Here is an 8,374-nt window from a genome sequence, read left to right on the forward strand (position 1 = left end):
CTGTAGCTTCATCTTGCCATATATTTACTATGGTAATACTGTAGCTCCATCTTGCCATATATTTACTATCGTAATACTGTAGCATTATCTTGCCGTATGAGGGGTATACTATAAAGCAAGAGCAATGACTTAGCCAGCTATACCAGGCGGTGTCAGAGGAAGGCCCTAAACATTGTCAAAGACTCCAGCTACCCTAGTCATAGACTGTTCTCTCTGCTACCACACGGCAAGCGGTACTGGAGCGCCAAGTCTAGGTCCAAGAGGCTTCTAAACAGCTTCTACCCCCAAGCCATAAGACTCCTGAACATCTAATCAAATGGCTACCCTGACTATTTGCATTGCCCCCCCTTTTACACTGCTGCTACTCTGTTATTATGTATGCATAGTCACTTTAATAACTCTACCTACATGTACATATTATTTCAATTACCTTGACTAACCGGTGCCCCCACACATTGACTCTGTACCGGTACCCCCTGTATATAGCCTCGCTATTGTTATTTTACTGCTGCTCTTTAATTATTTGTAACTTTTATTCCTTATCCGTATTTGTTGTTTTTTTTAAACTGCATTGTTGGTTAGGGCTTGTAAGTAAGCATTTCACTGTAAGGTCTACACCTGTTGTATTCGGCACATGTGACAAATAACATTTGATTTGATTTGATTAATACTCCTTAAACCACAGGCTAGACTACCGGACTGAGGTAGGAGTTGAGGAGGGTGGAGGAGAGGGGGGTCTGGTTTGGGCCTGGAAGGGGGATAGGGTGACAAATACTTCCTTCCTTATGGGGGGTGAAAGGGGATTGGGGGCGGGGGTCAGTCCATGGGTAGCAAGAAGGAAGGGAGTCCAAGGGGGGGCAGGGGGGAAAGTGGCTTAACAGAGGCCACAGGAAGCTCTGTGCGGCAGGACTTCCTCTTTATGCGTTGTTGCTATCCGACTCCAATCTCTTTCCACTTCTTTTCCAGCCATGGCCATCAGATCTGCCTGAAGTTTGGATCTCATCTGTCAAGGGCCCAAATGAGTCCCATGGTCTCTGTTGTTACTCTGTCTGGGTCTGGGTGGTCTGGGGGTATACAGAGACAGTACCGTGTCCAGGAACCAGAAACGTGTCAGTAAGTAAACCAGGTTCCTGTCATTGGTTATGTAACTACTGTACAAGTAGGTGTCAACGACTGCCTCCAAACACCTCTGGAATTTCCTCTTAATATTTATCTTCTCGTGATGCAGAATGCAGCTGTCTACCAGTTCTACCTGTTGTATGTGTTCATTAACACAAAGTACTGACAGATAGATATTGATACAGATGATCAGCCTGATTTAATGAGTTTTATTTTGACAATCTGTCTGTCTGTCTGTCTGTCTGTCTGTCTGTCTGTCTGTCTGTCTGTCTGTCTGTCTGTCTGTCTGTCTGTCTGTCTGTCTGTCTGTCTGTCTGTCTGTCTGTCTGTCTGTCTGTCTGTCTGTCTGTCTGTCTGTCTGTCTGTCTATCTATCTATCTATCTATATTGTTGTTGGTTCTCTATGCATGCTGTGTGTCAAAAATCAGCCAATCTTTGCCATCTAAACCATATCAGTCCTAATCAGGAAAGTAGCTCAAGGGGAATCAGCTCCGTGGCAGAGTATTTGACTAACGGAAAAAGGATATTACTATCATATGAAACAATAGTGTGATAGGTATACAAACACATTTAGATTCATTATGATCCCTCTAAAACCAATATATCTCTACCTGTTGTGGGGGTATGTTGGAACAAAAGCCAAAAAGCTGCAACATTGAATGCATTATGTTGGTGCAGTTTTTCATTAGTAGACTTCTGAGTGAGCCAAACATTTACAGTGTTTGTCACAGTCAAATGATGTGTACTACTAATAAATCAACTGTGTCATTATTGATAGCCATATTAACTTTTACAATATTGCATCATTCACCACTTCAGCTATGGGGTCAATTTAGGGACTATAGAAACAGAAACACACAAACGCATGATGAAACGTGATTATAAAAAACCCTCAAATGTAATACTAATACACACACTGATAAGATTGAAATGCTCTTTTGTGCTTATGGCCCATTTTAATCCCAACATGTTGGCAGGAGTAGAAGTAACATCACCAATCTCTCTCTCTCACTCTCTGCCTCCCTCACACACACACACACACACACACACACACACACACACACACAGACAGACACCGACACAGACACAAACAACTTTAATTCAGTTGCGAGGTCAGGTTACATGCAAAGTACCTGTCACCTGTTCTCATCCTTGTTCATACTTTGCACACTTTCATGCAAAAAGCTGGTATCATTTGCTTAACCATCAAGTGGACCCATATACTGTAACCAGCCTTGGTGCCAACGCATGGGCATGTTCAGCAGGAAACCGTTGTGGAGCATTTAAGATAGAAATGTCATGAATAGAGATGGCTTATTCTAATCTACATGGTTGCGCTACATAATATTTGTATTTCCACAATGCTGTGGCCTGCTCTGCTGAACGCAGCCAGCAGTACATTCATTCTACTGCCTCAAATAACATCAGTAATCTCATACTCATATCATTATTACCAATTCTCAATGTCCAACCCAGAAGGATCATGTGCAATCACAGTTTTTTACTAATGCATTTGAGATTACATGAACTGGATTCATGTTTGATTACATTTAGAATGGCTAATCCATTTTCCATGCATGGTGAACTTGGAATAGTAATGTAGGACTGTATCCTTTACAAATGCACATGAGAGTGAGTGAGTGACTGCCACTCTTGTTGATGATGTAGTAGTGTCCCTACAAGAAACGGACATATTTGAGGTGTTTTGTTAAGTAAACCAACAACAATGTCAGATTCTGATGTGAGGAAATCCAGTTCAGAGCATCCTATTATCAGCTTTCCCCCCTTCCCTTCACAAAGGGTCTGAATACTTACGTAAATAAAGCATTTATGTTTTTTATTTTTAATACATTTGCAAAAATGTATAAAAACCTGCTTTCGCATTGTCATTATGGGGTATTGTGTGTAGATTGATGTGGACATTTGCTGTAACGTAACAAAATGTGGAAAAAGTTAAGGGGTCTGAATACTTTCCGAATGCACCGCACCTACAGTCTACACCTACAGCAAGTTTACAGTACACATAAAAATACATAATTATCACATCTAAACAAAGTTCATTATCACCCTGTATTAAACACATGGAAAGCAGCATATGGACACACTCAGATACTCATGCACGGACTCACATGCCCCAATGCACAGAGACTATGCACCTGTGTGACCATGTATGAACAAACACACACACACACACCCCTCTGTAGCAGAATTATCACTTAGACACACACACACATCATCATCAGGCCAAATCACACAGAGAAGTAGCCTAAAGCTCACATCCTTGTTGCTATAGAACACATAGGACTTGCCTGGTTGCTATAGGACTTGCTTAGTTAAATAAAATAAATAAAAATAGAAGCCAGAGGCTAAATAGACGAGCTTCATGTTGCATCCTCCATGTTTTTGAGTGTAGCCTGTATACAAATGGTGGTTGACTGTATTTGAGGGGAAAGATTAATCTACTTCTTTATTTTTAAAATGTTTAATATAACCTTTATTTAACTAGGCAAGTCAGTTAAGAACAAATTCTTATTTACAGTAACAGCCTACCGAAGGGCAAAAGGCCTCCTGCGGGGACATGGGGATTAAAAATACAAATATAGGATAAAACACACATCACGACAAGGGAGACACCACAACACTACATAAAGAGAGACCTAGGACAACAACATAGTATGGCAGCAACACATGACAACACCGCATGCTAGCAACACAACATAACAACAACATGGTAGAAACACAAAATGGTAGTAGCACAAAATATGGTCCAAACATTATTGGGCACAGACAACAGCACAAAGTCATGAAGGTAGAGACAACAATACATCACGTGAAGCAGCCACAACTGTCAGTAAGAGTGACCATGATTGAGTCTGAATGAAGAGATAAAACGGTCCAGTTTGAGTGTTTGTTGCAGCTCGTTCCAGTCGCTAGCTGCAGCGAACTGAAAAGAGGAGCGACCCAGGGATGTGTTTGCTTTGGGTACCTTTAACAGAATATGACTGGCAGAACTGGTGTTGTATGTGGAGGATGAGGGCTGCAGTAGGAATCTCAGATAGGGGGGAGTGAGGCCTAAGACGGTTTTATAAATAAGCATAGACCAGTGGATCTTGCGACAGGTATACAGAGATGACCAGTTTACAGAGGAGTATAGAGTGCAGTGTCCTATAAGGAGCATTGGTGGCAAATCTGATGACCGAATGGTAAAGAACATCTAGCTGCTCGAGAGCACCCTTACCCCAATGTATAAATGACATCTCTGTAATCTATCATGGGTAGGATGGTCATCTGAATCAGGGTTAGTTTGGCAGCTGGGATGAAAGAGGAGCAATTACAATAGAGGAAACCAAGTCTAGATTTAACCTTAGCCTGCAGCTTTGATATGTGCTGAGAGAAGGACAGTGTACTGTCTAGCCATACTGCCAAGTACTTGTATGAGGTGACTACCTCTAAACCCTCAGAGGTAGTAATAACACCTGTAGGAGAGGGGCATTCTTCTTACCAAACCACATGACCTTTGTTTTGGAGGTGTTCAGAACAAGATTAAGGGCAGAGAAAGCTTGTTGGACACTCCGGGGAGGGGCCAGCTGAGTATAAGACTGTATCATCTGCATATAAATGAATGAGAGAGCTTCCTACTGCCTGAGCTATGTTGCTGATGTAAATTGAGAAGAGCGTGGGACCTAGGATCGAGCTTTGGGGTACTCCCTTGGTGACAGGCAGCGGCTGAGACAGCAGATGTTCTAACTTAATACACTGCACTCTTTGAGAGAGGTAGTTAACGAACCAGGCCAAAGACCCCTCAGAGACACCAATACTCCTTATCCGGCCCACAAGAATGGAATGGTCTACTGTATCAAAAGCTTTGGCCAAGTCAATAAAAAATAGCAGCACAACATTGCTTAGAATCAAGGGCAATGGTGACATCATTTAGGACCTTTAAGGTTGCAGTGACACATCCATAACCTGAGGGGAAACCAGATTGCATACCAGAGAGAATACTATAGACATCAAGAAAGCCAGTCAGTTGATTGATAAACAGGGCAAAATAGAAATTGGCCAATAACAGTTAGGATCAGCTTGTTCCACTCACTCTCTCTCTCATTCTGTTTCTGTCAGTCCATTATGTTAACCCTATTATTAAAATATTTTCATGTGGCAAATCCCAGAGAAATGAATCCATGTTCTTTTCCAAAGAGGAGGTGGAGGGTTCAGGGTTGCCACATGGAGAATTATAATGCAGTTGCCTTAGCAACCTTATGGTTTTTACATGTGCCTGCCATTGAAATACTCGGTCGGAAGTTTTCGTCCGGGTACAGTTTGCACTGTGCGAGGTATCAGCATTTTGCAGATGTACAAATCCAGAGTGCAAGCCATAGCAAAGGAAAGTGCCAAATTAGCCGTCTAAACTCAACTCCAGGATTTACGATGGAGTTGGCGGACTGTGTGGGCGGACTGGAGCGCCAACATTTTTATAAAAAACTACTGATTTCAGCACACAACAATGTCGTGTGTATTTGCGGTCTATTCTTTGGGTGCTGGAATCAGCAGGGGGTTTTTTTACAAACAAAATCACGTGATGTGATGTCGGAGGTCCAGTCCGCCAATATTAGTCATCACTCGTAAATCGTGGAGTTGAGTTTAATCGGCGAGTGCAAAGTAGGGCTGTTGGTGGGTTTACAGCATAATGTTTGTTTCACTGCACATTGACACTTTTACGTTACAAGTACATCTAGTTAAAGAGTTTTGGGGAGATTGTATCTGAGATGAGAAAAGAGGAGAATCAGAGAGCTGTTCGCTGCTAAAATGATGGTAGGACTAAGTCACCAGTGATAAACATTACTATTCACCAAAAAGCAAATTACTTATTTCGTCTCACTTCTATATTTTCCATTTATACTAGGTCTAGGGGGCATGAGTGATGTACTTTCAGCAAGAGTTGGGAAGGTGCTAAACTACCAGTGAGGAGCTGCTGCCACCGTGTGGACAAGCATAGAACAACAGCTGAGTCACTTGTAGTAAAGTCAAGATAAAGTATACCCTACCAAACAATTCTCCTATAAAGGATGTACTACCCAACAATTCTCACAAATTCTTAGCTCTTGGTGAGCTATAGGACAACTGCCATTATGAATATTCAAACCATATTCTGTTATGCATATTTAATACAGTATTATTGTTCCATTAGGGCAGGATCCACATTTACATAATGGGTACCTGGAAGAAAATGGAGGGTCATGCTTTTCCAATTTCAGTCAAGGGGAGGGTTAAGTTTTTTAAATCTAGTCCAGGGGAGGGTCGTGTAATTTTTAAATGATGAAATTTCAATATTTCTCAGTGTTTTAGAATTAGTTGCTTATTAGGCAATGTGTGTCCTGTGCCGCCCTTCATCTCTGATTCTCCACTGGGCGTGCAATTTCAAGTGTGCCTATAGGCTATTTAGTGTGGTCTCAATCAAATGATCCATAGCCTATAGGCTATTTAGTGTGGTCTCAATCAAATGATCCACAGCCTATTTAGTGTGGTCTCAATCAAATGATCCACAGCCTATTTAGTGTGGTCTCAATCAAATGATCCACAGCCTATAAGCTACAAAGTGCATGCTTGGAGAAGCACAGAGCAAAGTTATATTTCTATGATAGCTGCTGGGATGGTGTAAATAAAACTAGGCAGCATTACACACTGCCATGGATATTCCAACCCTGAGCCCTGGTCTGCTCTGCTCTTGCTGATCAAACACGTTTTTGTGTGCTGCCTAACCAATGGCTGTGCTGTTTAGGCCTATGGTGGCAGGTCAGGAGGAGTGTCAAAGGCTTCTTCCGAAAATAATTTTTGATTAGGCCTAGTCCAAAAAACTCACTATCTTGCGTGCGGACTAGCCTATAGTTTATTTTCTGTTCAGTTCGAGAAGGAGAGCGTGAAGATGAGAAGGAGGACAGGAGGTCAACTTTGATACCTTGCTACTACTATAATTGATTTGATTTAAAACAATATGTTTCTTGCCCATGATGTAGGCCTATTTATCAGAGTTATTGACCTCACAATAAGACAGATTCGAGTAACTTACATTGTGGTGCTGAAACTTGAAGCTGCAGCTGCAGCACAAGCAATCTAAAATGGACAGCTCATGGTGCTGAAAGTAGGCAAATTTGAGTAGGCATAATTCATTTCAACATCTTCATTTTAATTATACTTCATTTTCCTGACAACAATAGGGCTTTGTGTTGGAGCCTATTTCTACCTATTTAAGAAATAAGAGGTAGGCTTCCTGTTCGACAGACAAAATTAGGCTATAGGCTGCTATATCCATAAGCTATTAAGTTAAAACCGAGACTCGAAATTAAGGGGTATGAGAGGGTTTATCATAGGCCTAATTTTTATGAAAAAAATGGCAAAAAGCACAGACCTACCTCTTGTTTTCTTAAGATTTTGAAGAAAATAAAATGGATCCGGTTATATAAAGTGATCTATAACAGCGATTTGGTCCGCAATGCTTTATGCTAGAAACAAGCTGTAAAATACCAAGGAAAGAATCCGATGCATATGGGGATATTATTGTTTCATTTCTTTGACATTCAGATGCTGAGCTACAATCTTCTATAGCCCAGGAGACCATTTTTTAAACTTTAATTCTGTCACTATCAATTGATTAAGCTATTCTATTTATGTACAATAGAAGATTGTGGCTCAGTTGGTAGAGCATGGTGTTTGCAATGCCAGGGTTGTGGGTTTGATTCCCACGGGGGGCAAGTACAACAAAAACAAAAAATGCATGAAATGAAATGTATGTATTCACTACTGTAAGTCGCTCTGGATAAGAGCGTCTGCTAAATGACTAAAATGTAAAATGTTTAAACCCAGACAGATTTTAGGGAAACCCTAGCCAGCAGCTTACATTTTTCTGCGTCGGTAGCAGGTCTACTCTGTCTGGGGTGGAAAGGTAGACCTAACTTTTGAAAGTACTATGCTCAGATTCCTAATGGCGTCTCAGATTTTATTATTTGCAAATAGGAACAGTTCAGTTGCAAACAAGACACTGATTTGGCATTGGAGAAATATGTTAAGATGAACACATAGGACTATCTCTCTATCCATTCTTAGCTTGTAATTTCGGGAATTTAAGCGGTATTAAAACGATTCTGCTAATATGTACATTTTTTATAAAAAGCCATTTTTTCTTGGCCCTGCAAATACGATGAAAGATTCATGCAATGCCTTCACAATAAAGGAGATCTTTCCACCCCTACTCTTGCTA

Source organism: Salmo salar, chromosome ssa06 (assembly GCF_905237065.1).
Source record: "Salmo salar chromosome ssa06, Ssal_v3.1, whole genome shotgun sequence".
NCBI lineage: Eukaryota > Metazoa > Chordata > Actinopteri > Salmoniformes > Salmonidae > Salmo > Salmo salar.